This window comes from Sitophilus oryzae, unplaced genomic scaffold (genome assembly GCF_002938485.1).
Source record: "Sitophilus oryzae breed Bouriz unplaced genomic scaffold, Soryzae_2.0 scaffold_550_pilon_pilon, whole genome shotgun sequence".
NCBI lineage: Eukaryota > Metazoa > Arthropoda > Insecta > Coleoptera > Curculionidae > Sitophilus > Sitophilus oryzae.
The window spans coordinates 686,056-707,786 of record NW_022147141.1 but is presented as its reverse complement, the minus strand read 5'-3'; the positions used below and the strand labels follow the sequence as shown (position 1 = coordinate 707,786).

Below are 21,731 nucleotides of genomic sequence, written 5' to 3'. Positions count from 1 at the left end.
AATAGCTATGTTTACACTATTCGAGACTTTGGTTTTATTTATATACAGGGTGGTCCGAACTGTACTCCGGAAACTTCGGGAGCACATTTTACACATTAAAATAAGTAAAAAAGTTCGTATAAATGTATGTTCTAAAATGCTTAGTTTCGGAGACACAGGGTGTAGAAGTTTCATTTTTATTTTGATTTTTTCCAAATAATTTCTGAAGTAACGTCAATATTTGGATGAAAATTGGTATCAGGGGGGTTTTTTGACATGAGAAATTTGATTTTGATGTCAATATGACTCCTACTTGTAGAGGGCGCCACCTATATATTTTTTAACTGGTTTAAAGAGTAATAACTTTTTGTCCGCACCTGTATAAAACTACTGAGTAAAAGAATATACATTTACGACGTTTTTTTACGTAGAAAAGGTCTCTTGGTAAAAATCGTTACGAATAATGGTTCTCGAGATATTTGGAATCGAAAAGATCAATACCTGTCATCAATGACATAAATTAAACATGTTGACTAAATGGTTATTAGACTGAAATCATAAATTTGAAATGTTTTTGTGTCAGAAGTTCAACAGAAACTGTTTTATCATCATTTTTTCGCAGAAAAATTTATGATTAATTTAAAAAAAATAACAATTTCTCAAATTTATTTTTTCAGTCAAACAACTAACTTCTCAACGTATTTATTTTTTGTCAATAATGACATGTATTGACTATTTACATTCTAAATATCTTGAGAACGGTTGCTCGTAGCGATTTTTACCAGAAGACATTTTTTACGTAAAAAGTTACGGAGATGTATATTTTTTTACTCAGTAGTTTTATACAGGTACGGACAAAAAGTTATTACTTTCAAAACAGTTAAAAAATATGTAGGTTGAGCGTAATACAAATAGGAGTCATATTGACATCAAAATCGAATATCCCCCTGTAGCTTCGAAACTTTTTTTTTATTTTTTCAAAAAAAGAACCCGAGACTGCAGTACCAAAATTTGAATATTTCTTACGGTTTCCTAGATACCCTATAGAAACAACCAAAATGATCCACCCTGTACATCGTCAGAATCGCAATTAATTTATCAATTTAAATGTATACAAATCTGGTATGACGCCCACAAGAATACATGAAGTTGATGATGGTGGTCAAAAGACGAAACGTGGAATGTTAAATTTGAAGACAACTATTGGGTAGCTGGTTTGGTTAAGCTTGGGTAGCTTGTTTGGCTAACTGGAAAAAAGTGGAAATGAAAATCTGCCTTTTGTTTTGGAATACCTTGTCAAATAACGTAAGAAAAAAATACAATTGAAATCTTTAATTTTCGTTTTTTCTCGCATATTTCCGAAAATACTCGGATTTTAAATGTTTCTAAACGGCATATTATTCGACTGTAATGGACAACTTTGCTCTAATTTAACCATCTTCGTAATCTCCTATAGTTTTTGGCGTCCTCATGGTTTGGTTCGAATTTTAATTACCCTGTATACCAAGTGGTTTAATATTTAAATTTAAGATTTTTTAAGGAATTGTGCAGTAAACGGCTCATATCATGGACGGTGGGCTGTGAATCTGTGTTTTAATGAAGGAAAACAATTGAAGGGTCCCAGGGAAAAAACTTGATAAGCGCCAATTTCTTAATTTTGGGATTAATTTTACAATATTATAGTAGGTCTAACTGGTCCCAACAAAATGTATAAACTCTGCAGGGCAATAAGTTGTTAAATCCTAAGATACTATATGCCTAGTAAAAAAATTCACAGATTTTGCAACATGCGCAACCATCAAAGGCGTATTGAAGATACCAGACACAAGTCGCCGGTTGTCGTCAATCACCTGTTTTTTTTACATTTTATATTAATTGTGACGTCATTTGGAAGAGCTCAATAGAAATATAAAAGAATTAAACCTTGTTTGGAAAGCAATTTGACATTCGTGACGTCAGCACTTCGGCAGTCTAACGTAAACGTATCGTTAATCGTCATTCACAAATATATTCCAGATAATATGTATAGTGAACAAGCGAACCGTTCGCAACGTTAAATAATTTTGATATTTGATGTTTATCGTGATGTCTTTTTGTAAAAGTGAAGAATTTAGTGAGGAAAATATTATTGATGGAGAGAAATGTGTGCGGATTCGTGAATGGTCACGACACTATAACATACGACACTATGATGCAAAAACGGGGGTCAGTTTAGATTAAGTTTAGATTAGGTCAATATTTTTATTAATGCAAAACCAAAATTAATTAATTAGTGTAGGTATATTATTTGTACTATGGGTTTGTTTATTTTTTATGAAATGGCATTTTTCCCCCATTAAAATAAGCATACCTAGCTTACTAAATCACTAGCTAGCCATTTTTAGATACAGTGTGTTAATTAAGTATCTAGCCAAGTTTCAGGAGATGATTCTTTGAGTGTTTTTAAGGTAAAAAGTTCACAAAAACATGTGTCCGGAAATGTATAATTTTAAAGATGCAGGGTGTCAAGGTGTTTTCTAATAGACCTTTTTTATTAATCTCAAAGATCCGTTGGCCGATTTTGTTGAAATTTTGTCGTGTTGTGAACTTTGATAAGTTAGCACTAATTAAATGATAATTATTATTTACATCAATATTCAAACGATAAAATCTTATCCCAATAAATATTTGGCAACGCCTTGGATTCATTTGTTTTTGCATGTTGGCAGTGGAAACCATGCAAGATTTTTCTTTGTTCTAAATTGTTAATTAAAAAAATAATGACTGCGCTCTAGTTGTACAACAATTACAAGAAATGTTGAACACATATACCTGGGCATACGGGGCTTTGGGCCTTAAGCTAAACATCGACAAAACTAAAATCATGTGCACTCCCCCGGAAGATTATAACAATGCTATAAAAATCGGAGATGAACTATTGGAATATGTGGCGGAATTCAATTACCTCGGCAGTTTGATTTCGGAAAAGGCCAATATTGACTCTGAAATTCAGCACAGGATTAGCAGAGCCTCAAGAGCATTCTGGAAATTAAACTACAGGGTTTTCTACAATCATGACTTGTGTACAAAAACAAAACTTGCAGTGTACCGAGCATTTATAATCCCCACCATGTTATATGGGAGTGAAACCTGGGTGCCGTACCGCCGACACATGAACGCATTAAACAAGTTGCAACAGAGACAAGTCTTAAGAATCCGGTGGTTCCATCATGTCTCAAACGTATCGGTCCTTGAAAAAGTTAACTGCTAGAGTATTGAAGTCATGGTTACAAAACCCCGCTTAAGGCTGGTCACGTATGCAGATTGCAAGAAAACCGCATACCAAAATCTCTGCTTTACGGTGAGCTTGTAGACGGTAAGAGGAGGCCGGGTGGACAACTGAAAAAGCACAAGGACATTTTCCACGAAAACTTAAAGGGGATTAACATGCAGAAGAAGCAGCTCACAATAGAACTCAATGGAGTAGAGTTGTAAACTCAGTTAACAGCGACAACCAAAAAGTAAAGAGGTAACAAAGCAATGAGATTTTTGAATGTCCGGAGTGCGGTAGGCAGATAACATCACGTATCGGGCTTTTCAGTCACAGAAAAGCTCATGAAAGAAAACGCCTTGCGTGACTATCTTCTGATGTGTGTTGAATACTTGTCAGCGAGTAATGGCTGGTATGGTGGTGGTAATTAAAAAAATAATAATCATAAAAACATAGGTCCTAATAGCCTAAATTTTAGCAAAATGTATCAGCAGACAGCAGATCCGATGAGACCCGAGTAGTTATGTTTTGAAACTTAATGATTTAATTAATTATTCCCTTTAATGCCTATGCCTTTAATTTACTTATCCTACGCGCCAAGAAAAAATATTGCATTAGTCTAAATTTATTACTTATGTGATTCCGCTCTTTCACGTATAATATGCCCCTTGCTTCTCATACGGAAAGAGTTAGATTAAAATAGCCAAACTAAGGCGCAGACTAAACATCCATATCCATAAAATAGTTGGCCCACACACACACACACACACACACACACACATACACGTATGACCATATTTGTGACAACCGTGCAGTAAAGACATTTGTGGTAGCATCTCTATTTTTGTACGAAATGATACGAACTCGCTGTCCACGACCTAAAAATATAATTTATATGTCTATACACTCCACCGTAAGAAAGTTATTGGCATTTATTAATTGTGGAAACCTGTTCCACAAATATTATAATTTTAGAATGTGTATTTGTGCTACCACAAATACCTTGCACCATAAAAGTGTGTAATATAGATACCACAAATATACAAATTTCAACTTCCTGTAAAAAGGACTCCACAACTATTGTCGAATGTGAGTAATTATGAATTAACCTTTTAATATAAAATTTTTTGTAATTTCCGTGTAGGTACGCTGATTCAGAATTAGTGTTTGTGGATGCTACATATTGCTATTTGGAATCATTGTTTTCGTTCAAGCAGCTATATTATATTATCGCATATTTACCGAAAAAAATCGTAACGTACCATACGATCGAAAAAAAAACGGTGTCAAAGACGGCTGGGGAATGACAATCAATAATTATTATTATGAGCGAGGTCAAGCCCTAGATCTCCATTTACTTGGCCCGTACTATTCTTTATTTTTTCATGGCGCCTACTGCCAATTGACTTTAAGAAGGTTGTAATTTATTTTTATATTAGTAAAAATTATTTTTTAATAATGTTAAAATTCGAGAAAAAATATTTTTTTGGAAGTAGATTTGTGAGTCTGGAAACATTCAATCATTTTTGGATGTTAGAAAATTAGTATTAATTTTTGATAAGTTTTATGTCAATTTTTAGAAACTGGCATCTAGAGATTGACCTCGCCGAAACTAGCAACTATTGTCATTCCCCAGGCGTCTATGACGCGGTTTCTTTTTCGATCAAACGGTATTTCTAACCCATTGTTCACAAATATTTAGCCAATACAACTAACGATATAAAAAAAACTTTCACTCAGTGTAAGTAGGGTTTCCAATTATTTCAAATCTCGGAATAAGAACCTATAATCTCGGAATCGTGGGGATCAGAATGAGAAATTTAATCTAAAGAAATATTTAATAAAAATGCAGCTACATAATATATCAAAAAGAAAATGAGGAAAGAGCTTTATTAAAATAGAATAAACAAAGTAATATTCCATATGTAGTTAGTAAAAAAAAATAAAATTCTTGTTGCAAAAAAAAATATAGCAAACACGGAAATATAACACTTAGATATTGACGTTCGGCTTACAGCGCTTTCAGATGGAGCGGACCGTCCGCGCGGATGTTTTTTCAAGATAGCTCATCCGGACGGAGCATATGCGACCCATGTGAAATTATGTTCATTTAAATTCATGGACCTGGCGGACGGTCCGCGTAGAGCTCCGCTCCATCTGAAAGCCCTGTAATGGAACTCGCGGACGGTACGGTGGACGCTTCGCTCTATCTGAAAACGCTGTAACAGCGCTTTCAGGACTCAGCGCGACCGTACGCGCGGAGCGTCCGCACGGATATTTTTTCAAGATAAGATAGCCGTCGACGATCTCATCCGGACGGAGCATACGCGCGACCCATGTAAAACTGTTCATTTGAACTAGTGGAACACGCGGACGGTACGCGCGGACGCTCCGCTCCATCTAAAAGCGCTGTTAGTATAAATAAAATATGATATTTGAAAGACTAACTCGAATCATTTTAGATTGGGCATTAAAATTTTTCGACATTTTCGGAATCCTGGGATTTAATATCGGTATTTCGGGGATAAATATGCACCGGGCACCCGGTTTGGTAACCCTAAGCGACCGACTATCATATCATTTAGAATATGTTCGGGATTTTCCTCTCGGTACATTTTAATATGTTATGGTAATAATATATAACTAATATACAGTATGTCTCCGGATTGTCTTTACAAGAGGAAAAACATATTTATTATTAATATTTTGAGAAAAATGCATTCTTAATAAAAATTTTTGCTTGTTCTAAAATGGTTAATCCCGTTTGAAAATGATAAACATGAAAATATCGTTGATTTTTTCTAAGCCCTAAAAATGAAACCGAGTTTTTATGGTAATATAATTTAGATTTCATTCTTTGATAGATGGGTATTATTGAAACATTTTGATTAATGACATATGTTTTGCTATTGTTAAGGTATCACATTTTCCGATGACCATTATCATCCTTTCCGTAGCATTCAACTAAATAAATTTTGTGTTTCTTTATCATTTTAAGACGCAAAAAATATGACGTTAATTAAAATTCTATCAATAACAACAAAGACCGAAAACCATAGAAACGCGATTTGATTTTTAAGACTTTCAAAAAATTCAACCATATTTTCAGTTTTTTTTTTAATTTTCTCTAAAACGGTATGGAAATTTGGAAAAGTATAAACGGGATTAACCATTTTAGAACAAGCAAAAATTTTTATGACGAATGCGTTTTTCTCAAAATATCAATAATAAAAAAGTTTCTCCTCTTGTAAAGACAATCCGGGGACCTACTGTATAATTAACCTTTTAATAATATATTATGATATTCCTCAATGAGATTTAGAGGCGACTCTTGAGTTAATTTTCCGCCAAAAGGATTCTAGGAACCTTGTCTACTCTGTATCTCAGTTATCAAGTTGATAGGTTTAGGAAATAGTTTCGTGTGAACTTTTTTTTCTTAAAATTAACCAATAATTTCCCTCGTGAACCCAACTATATCATTAAGAAACACCCTATATATATATTTTTATTAAATATTCTAGGATTTATTATGTAGTTTTTTTGGCGCATTTATATTTATACAAAGGAGTACCTGAAAGACAAGATAAAACCGATCAAAATTGAATTATTTTAAATGGAGAAACTCATAGCAGATATTGACTCTAAAAAAAATTTTTGATTTGATTCTAATTTTTTTGGAATTTTTCATTTAACGTACCATAAACAGATTTAATTACTTTTGAATTATTCATGTTTGAAAATTATATTTCTTTAGTATTTTTTAGATTGGTCTATACCATTAAATATTAACAGCCAAACCAGGTTGTGTCTATGTTCTTATATCATTATTTAACAGTCTTTCATAAGGCACATGAACTGCTTTTCAAAATCTGAAAATGTCAATTTCCAAATGTAATTAATTAAAAACAGTACAATTATTCATAATATTAAGTTAAATGAGTAATACTTATTTTTAATTAAAATCATAATATATCAAAATATGGGGTGTTCCATTTAAAATGCATTTGTGTTTATTCATGCGCAGCTAAATGATTGAAAATCTACCTTATACAGGATGGCTCCTCTCATACGCCGCGGAAGCTCCAAGGAGAACGCTAGTTTATTCGAAATGAGATTTTGGCATCAAAGTTATGTTTTTCTAACGGAACACCCTATATATTAATTCGATTTTGATTCTATAAAAAAAAAATAAATGTGAGTTTGTTATTAAAGAATCTAAGGATTTTGACATATTTCACATTTTTTTCTCTAACGGAACACCCTATATATTAATTGATTTTTGGATTCTAGCAAATAAAAAAATAAATGTGAGTTTTATTAAATAATCTAAGGATTTTGACATATTTCACATTTTTGAAAACGAAGAATTTTAAATTTCGATAACAGCTACATAAAATTTTAGTTGATCTTGTATAGCCTGATATTTTTTACAGTAACTATTGTATGTTAAACCAAATTGAAATTTGACTCTGAAAAAGTTATACAGTGAAACCAAATTAATATGGAACATTAGCCACTTTTTAAAAGCAAGTTACTCCTTTATTTTAAAAAAGGAACATCCAGCATATTTTCCTTGGGTGTTCAGTTGGGAATTTGTATATCTTCAAAATATTATTAAGGTTGCCAACCCTTAGACAAAGATTTTCTTAGAAATTTTATTTTTATGATTTTACGTCAGTAAATCTTTATTATTTGAAGAAATCTAGGGTGGCTGTGTGATACTACCTTTGTTAATTTAACAAAAATTAAAGATTGTAGAGTATAAAATACTCAACGGTAATAAAAAGATACACGTTTAAAAACATATTTTCATTATGACAGAATTAAAACTAGACATAAACCTATAATTATGTGACAAAAATGAAATCAAATGCTCAAAATGCTTCCTTTCCTGTTTGCATACTACTAACTGCATAAAATCATTGTCTTTCAAAAGGATCTTTTCATTTAAAAAAGGCATATGTGGAGTTCTGCCTAGAAGAGCAGCTACAATGATTTCTCTCATGTTGTCGACAATAGTTGGTCGAGTTTTGTAAACACTGTCTTTAACATATCCCCATAAAAAAACCAGACTTGATAAAAATCAGAAACATTTAAGTATTATATTAATTGGTGAATGCACACTGCAAATACAACCTAACTTAACAACACCAACTAATAGAATGATATCAATTCTCTCTGATGTAGGATAAGTTTGCATTTTCGGCAAATTTCTGAGAAATTTTTTTGTTTTAACTGACACAAAATGATAACTAGTTCTTAAAGTTTGATTAATTAGACAGCTATGTTGAAGTAACGTCAGACGTATCAGAGCCACCAGATTTTATCTAGGTGGCTATTTTACACCTAAATAATAAAGATCTTCTTAGATCAAATCATGTAAATGAAAATATCTAGGAAAATCTTTTGTTTGGGGGTAGGCAACCCATAGTATTTTGAAGAGACATGAATTCTCCATTGAATATCTGAATAATACATTAAGCGTTCCAATTTAAAATAAAAGAGTAACATTCTTTTAAAGGTGACCAGTGTTCAATATTAATTTTGTCTCACCCTGTATAACTTTTTGAATCAAGTTTTAATTTGATTTAAAGTGCAATAGTTAATTTAACTATATATTAGGCTATACCGGGTAAATTCCAATTTAGGTAGCTTTTATTGTAATTTAAAAATTGTTCTTTATTTCTAGAAAATGTTAAATATGTCAAAAACCTTACATTTTAATCATATACTTCTCTTATAAAACTCACCTTTATTTTTCTCCCAGAATCCGAAAATCGATTAATATATAGGGTACATATATAATACATTACAAAAAATACAACTTTGATATGTAACTTTTTTTGGGGACACCCTGTAGAAGTCTCTATATTTTTAAAAAGTGCTCTGAATTAAACTACATATGCTCACAAAATTTCATTTCAATACAAACTGTCGTTCTCCTTAGAGCCTCCGCGGCGTATGAGAGGCGCCACCCTGTCATTCCCAAATATTTCTTTTAAAAAGTTTGGAACGCAACAGAAAACATAAAAGAATAGAAATTAAATATGGTGTGTATTCTGAATCGGTACGTTTCGGGAATGTACGCATCTAAACGCCGGATTTACCACAAATATGAGTGTGTATAAAAATGTAGATGGCGCTGCGATACAGCGAACTTTAGGTTACCACAATTCTGAAAGTGTGTTATACCAATAAATATTATGATTTGTGGAAACTTACACACGTAATTTTTCGGATCTAGTCGACCAGACTAATTTTGACCCGAGGATATCGAATTTGCTATCAGAAAATTGTGGTATACGCGTGTATGTATACCATAATTGAGACGTATGTCACAAATACTACTACTGCACACACAAGGTGTCACAAATATGGTCACACATACACACACACACACACACACTGATAAGACCTCATTTCGGCCTCGGCCCTCAAACGTCCTTGCTCTATTCGATGATCAACGCCGGCTAAACTATCGACTTACGTGTTGACAAGTTAATTAGGCAGGTTATTGAACTCGAACTCGCATCTAGCATATCGTTTTTTCAAACACGGGTCCCATATAAATGCGACCAGAAGTATTTTGAATACTAATATAAAATATACGGAAAGAACCTGATGACCACCAGCTGTTCAGTGCTCTCCTGTAAAATTAGTAAAATGGCGCTTATCATGTTTCTCCCTTTGATCCTTCAATTCTTAATACGACCACATCAAGGATCGATTAACTTATCCGTCACATAGTAGGAACATGGCCATTATGATTCCCTTCCAGTCCCTTTCATGATTTCCTGGAAGCTTCAGACAGTGAAGTCAAATACATCCGAAATTTACATCTTCGTTGATGATACCGTATGATCAAAAAAACGGCGCCCATTTGGCTTAGAAATGAACATCGATGACATTCCCCATATAATTTTACGTATACAATGACAGCGATCTTCATTTAATAGCCATCGCTGATGCAGTTTTTATTTGATCAAATGGTATTTATTATATGTAAGTTATTGATCTAAACGTAAAGATTGTTGTGGTAATTAACAACGTTTATTTAAGTCATTTTATATGTTACATATACAGTGTTTCATTTGAAATAGTAAAGAAGGTTACAATAAAAATTCTATTTCTCTAGTTTCGTCTCATACAGCATATACAGAGTGTCCCAGAAATAAGTGCAAGTATTTTAAGAGGTGGCAGATCTCGATAAAAGAAACATATTTTCTCTTTATCGTTTTTTAAATAAGTCCAAAATCTTGGAATTATCTTTGAATCTTTAAATTTACTTTGAAAATTTCTAAAAAAAATGATTTTTTGCTAAAATTTTGAGAACCACTGGATCTTTTCTGGATTTTCTTTCTTGTAAATTTAATCTAATACCTATGTTGCCATATTATCAAGAAATTATGTTTTTAACTAAAAACTAAAAAAAACTGAATGTTTAATTTTTTTTTCGCGAAAAAAACCCTCATAAGCGTGTTTTTGGGTCAGTTAAGATACTTGCACTTATTTCTGCGACACCCTGTATAATGCATTTTAGTTTACTTTATAATTGTTAGTTTTGAAAACAGTACTATTACCAAATATTTCTTACAAAAAATTATAAAGCACTTTGCTATTTCATATGCCTTTCAAAAAGTTTTAAATGTGCATAATAGAATAAATAAAAATGGTGATAGCTCTAAACACTGACTAAAATTATCTCAAAAATATTTAAAAATTTGTGTTACTACTACCCGTCTGTTTTGTAGAATAGAATGGAGTGAACCTATCAAATAGGATACCAGGGTGGTCCAAATTGTGTTCGGGAAACGTCGGTCGGCTGCATATTCTGTAGACAAAAAGAAGTAGAAAGTCGAATTTCTAGTGTTTTCGATCGAAAATAATTTATACTGTGTTTTTCTTAATTGGGTTAGGACCCAAAAAAAACAGAAGTCCTTTGTTTTAAAGTAGTCTACGTTTCGCAAAATTTATTTGCATCTTCAGGACAATTTAAATCTGGACTTTCTTTGTTATATCACATTCTTTTCATTATACGGATAGTATAGAGGGGAGTGGTGGATATCCTTTTTTTATTTGACACATAACACACTTGCATTAAAAAAACACATAATCCATATACAAAAATATCCCAATCTTTTTTTCAAACGATGCAGCAATGCATATACACCATACATAGACCGTATTCAGAGAGCCACTCAAATGTCAAATAAAAAAGAGATATCCATCACTCCCCTCTATACCATCCGTATAATGAAAATGACAAAGAAAGTCCACATAACAAAATGAAAATGTCAAAATATGAAACTCAAAATTAATGGCCGTAATAGTGTTAAAACTTATCCATTGTGCTTTAGAATGACTCAGAATTAAAAAAATATAATTATCTTATCATTTACTTGCGCCCCTTTACTCAAAAATTAATATGTCATATATTATGTATATACACTTTTTCGCTTGGAAATGAAGTGATTTAATATAATAAATTAATTTATTTATAAAACATTTATTCATCGCTGTTTCAAGCCAGAACTCACCACGGGGAGGTAACTGTATGTCGAGTTCCACCCCACGCCCCTTTCCTCCTCCCATTATATAAATTTCGATCTATTAATCTCTTTTCGGTCTCTTACTCTAAAAATACTGCTGTTTGGTTTCAAATTCTGGTAAAAAACGCCTTGTTTCTAGTTTGACACGAATGTAGCTTGATTCTTCACCACATACCTTACTAGATGCCTCAGTCACAAATTTCACACAGCGCTCGACCGCCTGAGTGTGACATGGAAATTTGATTGTTTTGGGAATTATGAAAGCCTTGCTTTGAATTGCCTCTCTCAAATGGTGATCACTTATGTGCTTTGTCACAGGCGGCTCTTTGACATTAAATTGGCTCCAATCGATCAACTCTGAATATTCCTGGGCCTCGAAATTTATTTTGGGAACTCTAAATATCCTCAGTCTGGGCGGTGTTTCTCTTGCTTTCAAAATTCGTCTGATTCTGAGTTCTCTCATATGTGGTCTTTCATCGGATATCATCGCTAGGAGAATGTTCTCGGGGTGGGCAAAATAGCCATTTGTAGAAATTACCCGGTTGATGATGTCTGTCTTGGTTTGTGTACTAATTGCCACAAATGTACAGAGCCATTCTGAGAGCCGGGCTGTGTCTTTATAGAAAACCAGAAAGGAGCATAAACTTGCATGACAAACGTAGCCAGTAAAACAAGGTTTTCTGAAGGCAAGTCTGTGGAAATATATAATCGCCGTAAACGGTTTGCCGTTGTTAACCATCTTGCATGACTCATCTTTCCCGGATCTTTCTCAGATAAACTGTCAGGGCAGATTCCATCTCAAATAGCAACACATATACGGTATATATATATTGCTGGTCTGTGCTAAGATCTTTTTCATCGACATGACATAAAGTTGTGTCTATTTTCTGAAAATTTACAACTGGTCTCGATTCACATGCTACCAGCTTAGATCCGATAGGCCTGCCACGCCCTTTCTAATTTGAAGTTCAACAAAACACAAAGTTTACTTAATCTGAATGAGTTGCATAGAGGCCACTAGCCTTTAATTTTAACAGCCGGGTGGTCGGGGTTCCAAGATCTTAATAAAAGGGCGCCACGAGATTATACTCTATGAATTCCGCATAAAAGATGTTACTATTAAGTAGACTTCAACACTAACCTCGAACTGTTGAGTGTAACTACCATAAACTTCAAATATACTATAATTACTTGAACTTAAGTGACTCTAACTTAACTATGAGACTAGACTGTAAATATACTAGTAAAAATATTTACGCAATTTATTAAAATATTAAAAGTTTATAAAGAAATGAATGAAATGTGTTAAGAAATTTAAAACGATAAGAATTACTAGATATGAATGCAAAATGAAAATGTTCTTATCTATACCAAAACTAAGACGTCAAACCCCCTTATCTAACTTAACACTAGATACAACCAGGGTGATTTACATATAGCAAATCTAAATCTAAACAGTCTTACTCTAATCGATGTACAATCTTGAAACAACTCGGAAATTCCTCCGGCTGAGCTACGGTGTATAGCTATGGGGTGGCTACAGCAGGGTACAGCAGCTGGGTGTACTGTCACTGGAGCCCACGGATGTCAGCAGACGTACAGATGAAAGGCAAGTTGTTGAGGTTTCAAATGGTGACATAAAAACCCTAAATCATATTGGTTGTTTTAGAAAAGAGCCTCAATTATAGAATAAGGACTAGCACAACGTGTAGGAGATAATAAAGGTGATAAAGGACTAACTAAATCTGAACTTTACTTCAACGAGAGTTTATGATGTCCAACGGGTACCTCTACACGGACAACAGGAACGGATTGATTTCTGGACTGTTCTGTACTACGGTCTGGATCGGTCTTCTTGCTCTACAATTACGAACAACCAAATAAGATTTAAGAAAGATAACACTCAACTAATCTTTCTACACCACGTGGGCGTGGAAAAGTCGAAAACCAGACAACAATATGAACAAAAATCAGTTGAGCATTGACTTAGAATAGGCAGAAGAATTATAGCATACCTTGGAACTATTCGGGGACTTCTTGGGCACGTGGAATCGGAATATCGGTCGGAAAATTTGGCTATTTTAATCCCATTGCGGAAATTGGTCGGCGGTCCATAAACATCATCAAAATCCAACCACGTCTCTAACCAAATATGCTTCGGAGGCCTTAATCCTTCTCTACGAAGACCTGCTATTCGGACGGTGGGTACACAAGAAGTGATGCAAGGATTCGATTTCCTTCACAAAATCAGATTTCAACCGGAAATCTCCCTCCAGGATATAGATAGAGAACTATATATCTTGACTAGTCCAACTCACAAAAAGGCATAAATAAAAAATGATGTTCTAGAATATTTTCTCCTCAGCCATATTCCATATCCGGTCAATGTACGAACTTAACTCACAAATTCCCACAATTAAATGAACGAATTGCACACTGCGATCCAAATCGATAAGTAACTGCGATCCCATATAAGTAAACTGAATCCGGTTTATTTTTATCATTAATAAAATCGTTTTTTCGATATGACGTCAAAAAATATTGAAATAAAAAAATACCCCTTTCATCCCCCAGGGGCGCGGCTAAAAATCATTTTAAAAATCCCAAAAAAAATCACAAAGATTTTTGGCCTACCACACAACTTTTTATCTCTATGACATATCATTTTTCTAAAAAAAAAAATTTCTGCCTTTTTCGCCCCCGGCCTAATTTTTATTCCATTTTTTTCTAAATAATTTCTGAACAACCAACGTCGATATTTGGATGAAAGTAGGTGTATGGTTGTTATTTAACATGAGATATTTGATTTTGATGTCAATATGACTCCTATTTATACAGGGCGCCACCTATATGTTTTTAACTGATTTGAAGAGTAATAACTTTTCGTCTGTACCTGTATAAAGCTACTGAGTGGAAAAATATTCATTTCCGTATTTTTTTACGTAAAAAAGTCTTTTGGTAAAAATCATTACGAGTCACCCTTTTCAAGAAATTTGAAATGGAAGTAATCAATACATGTCATCAAAATTTGTGACTCAAATGATAAATTTGAGAACTTTTATTTTTTTTGCGTAATCAATAATTTTTTCTAGAAAAAAATACGATAAAATTATAAGACATTAATTGGGAAAAATCGAAATAAAAATGAAACTGCCACACCCTGTATCTCCGAAACGAAGCATTTTAGAGCATACATTTATACGAACTTTTTTATTTATTTTAATCTGGAGAATATGCTATCGAAGATTCCCGAATACAATTGGGATCACCCTGTATATCAAATAGGATACAATACTTTATTATTTTTATTATAAAGTAGTTATTAACCCATACAAGATACTGGGTATGCCACTGATCATTGAACAATAATTATGTGAATAATTTGGCAACGTTACAAACTAATAAACAGGTTGTGTATAGCTATGTTGGTTATCGAGCCAATACGGCGTTGACCTAGCTAACAATGCCCCACCGACGTTTTACCCACTGTAATTTGGCTAATCCGCTTTATAAGTGTTGAATATATGTTAAAGCAGTGTAGTGGAAAGCCCCCATTAAACTTCATTATTAAGAAACTTTACCGCGTAATTTAAAGTTTTCGGCACGGTGCGTTGTAGCATATTAGGTCGACTCTGGTGTAACCCCGAGTTTCCTATTTCAATACGCAAATTGATATCGGGTTTTATATACAACTTCGGTATTTGGGGTAAAACTGCACATATTAAATTTTATCCATAATCATTCTCTTCAAGATGAATGTTGGGAATAAAAAATGTATACCGCCTTAAAGGCAAAAAGAATTCAAAATACTGTTGTTCCAAAATTTTATAATTTATAATAAATCATTTATAAATAGCACCTACTATATTAATAATAATGTCATATTGTATTATAAAATACTACGTAATTGTACGAAATTTACTAAAATAGGCGTCATAAAAAAGCTAATATTGTAAACATTTTATTTTATTCAGCCTCGTAAGAAAAATGGCAATTTGTATTGAAATGCTTTTTTAAAGAATTTTTTTTTTGTTATTAATTTTTATAGTAATTTTTTTTTAAATGGAACACCCTGTATATTATTTTACTCTTAGATTCTACGATTGAAATAAAGGTAAATTTGATTAAAGTTTATCGCACTTAGACCTTACTAATCCAGTAAAATTGTATTGCCGCATAGAGGGTGAAAATAAAAAAATTACGGGCAAGCTGATTTTTTCAGAGTTTGTCAGCGACTGTCTTCTGAGTGTAAAATTAACAAAATCGGAAATTTTCCCCTTGCGGTTTTTGAACAATAGGGGTGGTTTTTTTAAAACTGTACTACAACAAAATAATTAGCCGCAAATTGTACATAAGAATATTCTCTATATGTTTGCGTAATGAATTTTTTTTATAAGTTTATTATTTCCGGACTTAGCGGCGGTTTCATGAGCCCTTTGGGGTGGTTTTCAAAAGTTTGTTTTACAGCAAATTGGCCCGTATGAAAGTTGTTCATAATAAATGGACAAGCAACTTTTCCTCATGAATTTTTTTTGTAGCTTGATTATTTTTGGAGATCGTCCTTGGAGCGTCCAGTTCATGAACAAATTAGAGTAGTTTTCAATGTTACTCTTTTTTCAGCAAATTCACCCTAGGAAACTCGTTCAAAATAAGAGGTATATGTACACCTTTGCCTTATGAACTATATTTTGACGACGACGACTTTACTTCATACGAAGCAACAAAAGAAACCAACAATAAATCCGAGGGCCAACGCCAGGTCCCTCACACAAAAGAAGACGATACAAACAAAAAAAAAAATAAAAATATTCATTCACTTAATGAATTCCATGTTTCGTTTTGGGGAAATAAATACATATCACAGAGAAGTTTGCATGTAATTTTAATATGAACACCTTTAAGTTTGTAAATTTGTAGAACTAAACAAAAATTATGAAACTACCCCAATTTGTTCATGAACTGGACGCTATATCCAAAAATAATGAAGCTACAAAACAAATCATGGGGAAAAGTTGGTTGTCCATTTATTATGAACAACTTTCATACGGGTCAATTTGCTGTAAAACAAACTTTTTAAAAACCACCCCAAAAGGCTCATGAAACGGCCGCTAAGTCCGGAAATAATAAACTTATAAAAAAATCATTAGGCGAACTTATAGAGAATATTCTTCTGTACAATTTGCGTCTAATTATTTTGTTGTAGTACAGTTTAAAAAAAACACCCCTATTGCTCAAAAACCGCAATGGGAAAATTTCCGATTTTGTTAATTTTACACTCAGAAGACAGTCGCTGACAAACTCTGAAAAAATCAGCTTGCCCGTAATTTTTTTATTTTCAAATGACAATTTTATTGAACTATACCGTTTTTGAAATATATTTAATTTTGTGAAATGGTAGTAAGAATTTTAAGGCTTCATTTCTCCAAGGGTATGAAAGTTTTTAATGCTAAATATTTACTGAAGTTTATTTATTGATCAGATATTGTGTTGCAATAATAAAAATAATACTACCTTATACAGAGTGTCTAAAAACTTATATTAAATAAGTACTAGCTTTAAACGGCAATTACTTGTTTAATTTAAATGGAACACAGGTATATTTTACGAGAATCAGATGCACAATTTAATTGTCTATCAAATTGTATCATTCCATTTTTTACCTTTCTCTTCAAGTTTACGTAGAAAATACATTTTCTAATAATTTAGACCTCCATTTATCAATTATACCTATGGAATATTGCAGTTCATTTGTTTACAAAAAGTAAACTATTTAAATCTTTATCTAAATGTAAAACTGTCCGAGCATGTAGTTTTTAAGGTTTGCCTTAAAATTGCGACAGCGTCAACAAAAAATAATAATAATGTTATTAACATTTTTTTTTTGTAAATTACAATATAACGACTTTTATTGAAGATGAATTGATTAATAGATATAGAAATTTTAAGTATACCTTCGTGTCTATAATTTTCATGTATGCATTATTTAGTTTTATTTTAATTTCATTCTATTTAATTCTCAAATTTAATTATCGTCTCACTACAGAGCAATAAAATTGCAAATAATTTTAAAATATGCATGTACAAATAAATTTGTATGAGCCCTAAAAATTTAATTTCAATAAAAAGTGTTCTTTTCCTTCGATTCGTATCATTCGTAGTCGCAAAGATCTAATACAAATAAATTCAAGGTAAACACAACCTCTACCACTAATCAAATAACAGTGCGCTGAACGATAAACTGAATAATAGTGTGATAATAACTTAAGGGCTCGAACACACTGACGACCTGGTCGCACCGGCCAGGCCGCTGCTACCTACCTCTAAAACCATTAAATCAAATGATACCGCGCACCAGTGTTGCCAGGTCTAGTGAAATTTCACTAGATCTAGTGATTTTTTTATAATTTAGTGATTTAGTGAAAACTTTTATTAAAATGCCATATTCTAGTGATTTTTTCGAATTTTATTATTTTTAATATTTTGATATTATAATTTATTTATTTTAAATTAATCCTAAATGGGAAATATTCCCTTAACATGAAAAGTAGTAAACACCACTATGCAATATCGATTGTGTATTATCTCCCCATAGCGGTAACAATAGTAGTTGATACCAGTAGCAGGTATCCTAAGATCGGAAAGTTTCATATCACGTTATATCATAATATTACGATTTATATCATAATACGATAATATAATAACCCAGCGAAATATCACATAATCATAACAACATATATCTTTAATCATATATACCTAATTTGTCTGTACGCCAGGCACCAAAGAATATGTGATGTTTTTTGTTTTAGTTTACTTAAGTTTAAATATCTACAAAGCTGTTTCTGTTGACTTCTGATTTAAATGGTTAAAATAAAACAAAAACATGCATATAATATGTTTTTCGGTATTTTCATCAACACCCCCCCCCCCCAATAAGAAAAGTTTTCTAAGCAAATCTAAATCTAGTGAAATTTTAGTGATTTTTTAAATCGCCATTTAGTGCATTTTCAAATTTTGAAATTAGACTATAATATTTCTACTAGGTACATTATTTTAAAAAAAATTAAGAGTAAAAGTAACTTAAACATTTATAAAAATAGAAGAATTTATATTGTAAACATTGAAATAACTGGAAGCTAAACTTTCTACCTGCTTATATTTAGAGCCAGTGTCTGACGACCTTTTTTTACGATGACCCCAATATGTTTACTTCCAAACTCGATAGGAGCCATCAGTAGAAGTCTATATCAGTAGAGAAAAGAAAGAGAATATCTCCCTTTTTGTCGGTCGCGCTTACATGCTGCTTTTTCTTCGGCCTATTTGTTCTGCTTGCTCGTGCGCGCTCGGTTCGTTCAGGCTAAAATGCTCAAGTCTGGACGCACCTTTACGAACAATACTGTTTTTGTCCTTTATTGATATAATGCTGAAAATGTCAAGAGTTACATGTCTCACTCTACACATATTAACTTACATAGACGTAGGATGTAGAATATTCTGTTATGAAACGACTGATGGAATAGCAGGCATCGCGGATTTGAAAAACATGGAAATAACGACGTTATCGTGTAGTCGGGATTGGAGATTTTACTTACTCCATTTACCACACCAGTATTTATTAACGTAAAATCCAAGAATATTTTAAATGCATTATTTAATATTAGAACATTAAATAAGCTCATGAATAGCAACTTCGCTTTTTAGTTAACTCGGATATTTCAACATTTCTGAAACTTAATTCTTTCTGCAACAATATTTTCAAATTGGTAAAACGTAAAAAAAACGTTAGATTTGACAACTCTGTTGAAACTGGTCGTTCATCTGGCCGCAGCTATAAATGCAATACATGCGGCCAGCCAACGGCCAGGTCGTTCCGACCTGGTCGTGAGTGAGTTCGAGCTCTAAGCACCGGAACAGAAAAAAATAACAGAAACAATTAATTCGCAATAAAGGAAATTCAAAATATAACATTTATTGTAATATATTTCGAAGTGCCACTGGTACAGGAATGGGAAAGAATTCAAAAATTAGTTTCTTAAAAATTCTTCTTTTCTATCTTCTTATCTTCTTAGATATTTTTTTATAGTAAGAATTACAAGAATCTGCAAATATAGTCTTCACGAATTTATAATATAGCGGTATTAACATTTTTATCAAGAACGACGACAAGAACTTCACAAATATATCCGCTAGGTATATTATCTTCAGTCGCAGTTGATAATAAATATTGTTAAATGTCGTAATAAGGAACATTCCGGAATTCTTCTTTATGTATATTTAACCTATATAAACATTGATCGAGATAAAAACAGAAATTGACTCAGGTGTTAACATTTTTACAGTTTTGAAAAAAGAAACTCAGTTCTATTAATAGGCTTCCTTATATAAACAATTTCAATAAATCATTCAATACAAATATTTATACAAATCCCAAACACACAAAATGCAATTTGAGACGCAGACTTAGACGTAGTTGTAAGAAATAAAAAAACCTAAAAAGTTAATTTAATAATTTTGTTTTTTTCAAATGTCGTCACAAATGTATTAATTTTAGCGACGTGTTTGACAATTGACAATACAAAAATCATTTTGACGCTTAAGCCCCATACTCACACTTCGCTCCTTCCTCGCGTTACTTCCTCGCGTTCCTTCGTCCCTTCGCTTCCTTCTTCGTCCATTCGATGCTTGGAAATTAGTCAGTTATGCAACAACACACCACAAAATATTTTTAATATAGCAGCTACATGTTTAATACGAAATATCTAGTAACCTCTAAAATTTTTAAAAAATCCTAAAGGCGCATAATTTTTATTTTATAAAACTGCAATTCTTTGTCAAAAATAAAAATTGAATTTTAATAATATATATTTTTTTAATAAATCGGAATATTTCAGTATCATGTACAAGGTATATCAGTATGAATGTACAAGGCGAGTCAACAATAGAGTAAAGTTTATTATGTAATTTATATCGAAACCATGAAATATGACATACTAATTAAACGTTAATGATGTCAATCCCCATTTCTTCAGATATTTTTGTAAAGGCATCATGCCCATTATTTCTATTTTTTTTATTTTTGTCGCTACGATTACATAAATATGGACATGCATTTTTTCATAAATATGAAGACAATATTGTTTTTTCTTCCATTTTTTAGACTATTGTGTGTGAATTATTTTTATATCGACTGGCGATTGCTAGATGTACAGGATGTCCCATTTGTATGTGTTTTATGGGGTTTCTGGTTTATGAGTAGAGATATAAAGATGCTGTTTTCACATCATTGTTATTATACTTATTATGAAACTAAATATGCTACATAAGAAATAAGAAATAACTTTGAACTAAGAAGGCTAGGATAAATATGTATTTATCCTAGTCTTCTTAGTTTAAAGTTATTCCTTATTTCTTTCTTTTATTTTTTATTTTTTAATTAGTAGAAATTTTTGCATTTTTCGATAACCTTTGTATCTCGATTATCTTATAACTTATCGAAAAGGTAAAAAGAGTCAGTGATGGGCGGTGGGTAAGTACCCAATTTGTAGATAAATAAAATCTGGGTATATATGTATATACCTGTAGATTTAGTATCGGGTATTTACTATGCGGTCGTTGGAAATACCTTTTATAAAATTAGACTGTTCATCTAAATGTACAGGTATATACCGGATAACCTGATTTTTTGTTTTGTTCTACCTATTGAGTTACTTACCCACCGCCCGTCTCTCGTTTTTCAGGTAGAATGGCAGTGACGAAAGTGGTTCTTCGTTGGGAGCTGTCTATTTCGAAAAATGACTCAAATTTATGTTCTTTTTTTTTAACCGGACACTCTATATATTATTTTTTATTTTATTTGCCTTGTTATGAGCTTTCGAAAATTATAATATACTCTATATTTATTTATTTAGGTACTGCTAAACTGCTAAACGGCTCTTATTTTATTTAACTTAATTTTA

General features: G+C 32.3%; 1 protein-coding gene across 1 annotated transcript in view; it reads right to left on the bottom strand.

Moving 5' to 3' along the window:
* LOC115886992 (chondroitin sulfate N-acetylgalactosaminyltransferase 2) overlaps nucleotides 1-21,731 on the bottom strand; it is a 737,150-nt gene that overhangs the window by 131,951 nt on the left and 583,468 nt on the right. The window lies entirely within an intron of this gene.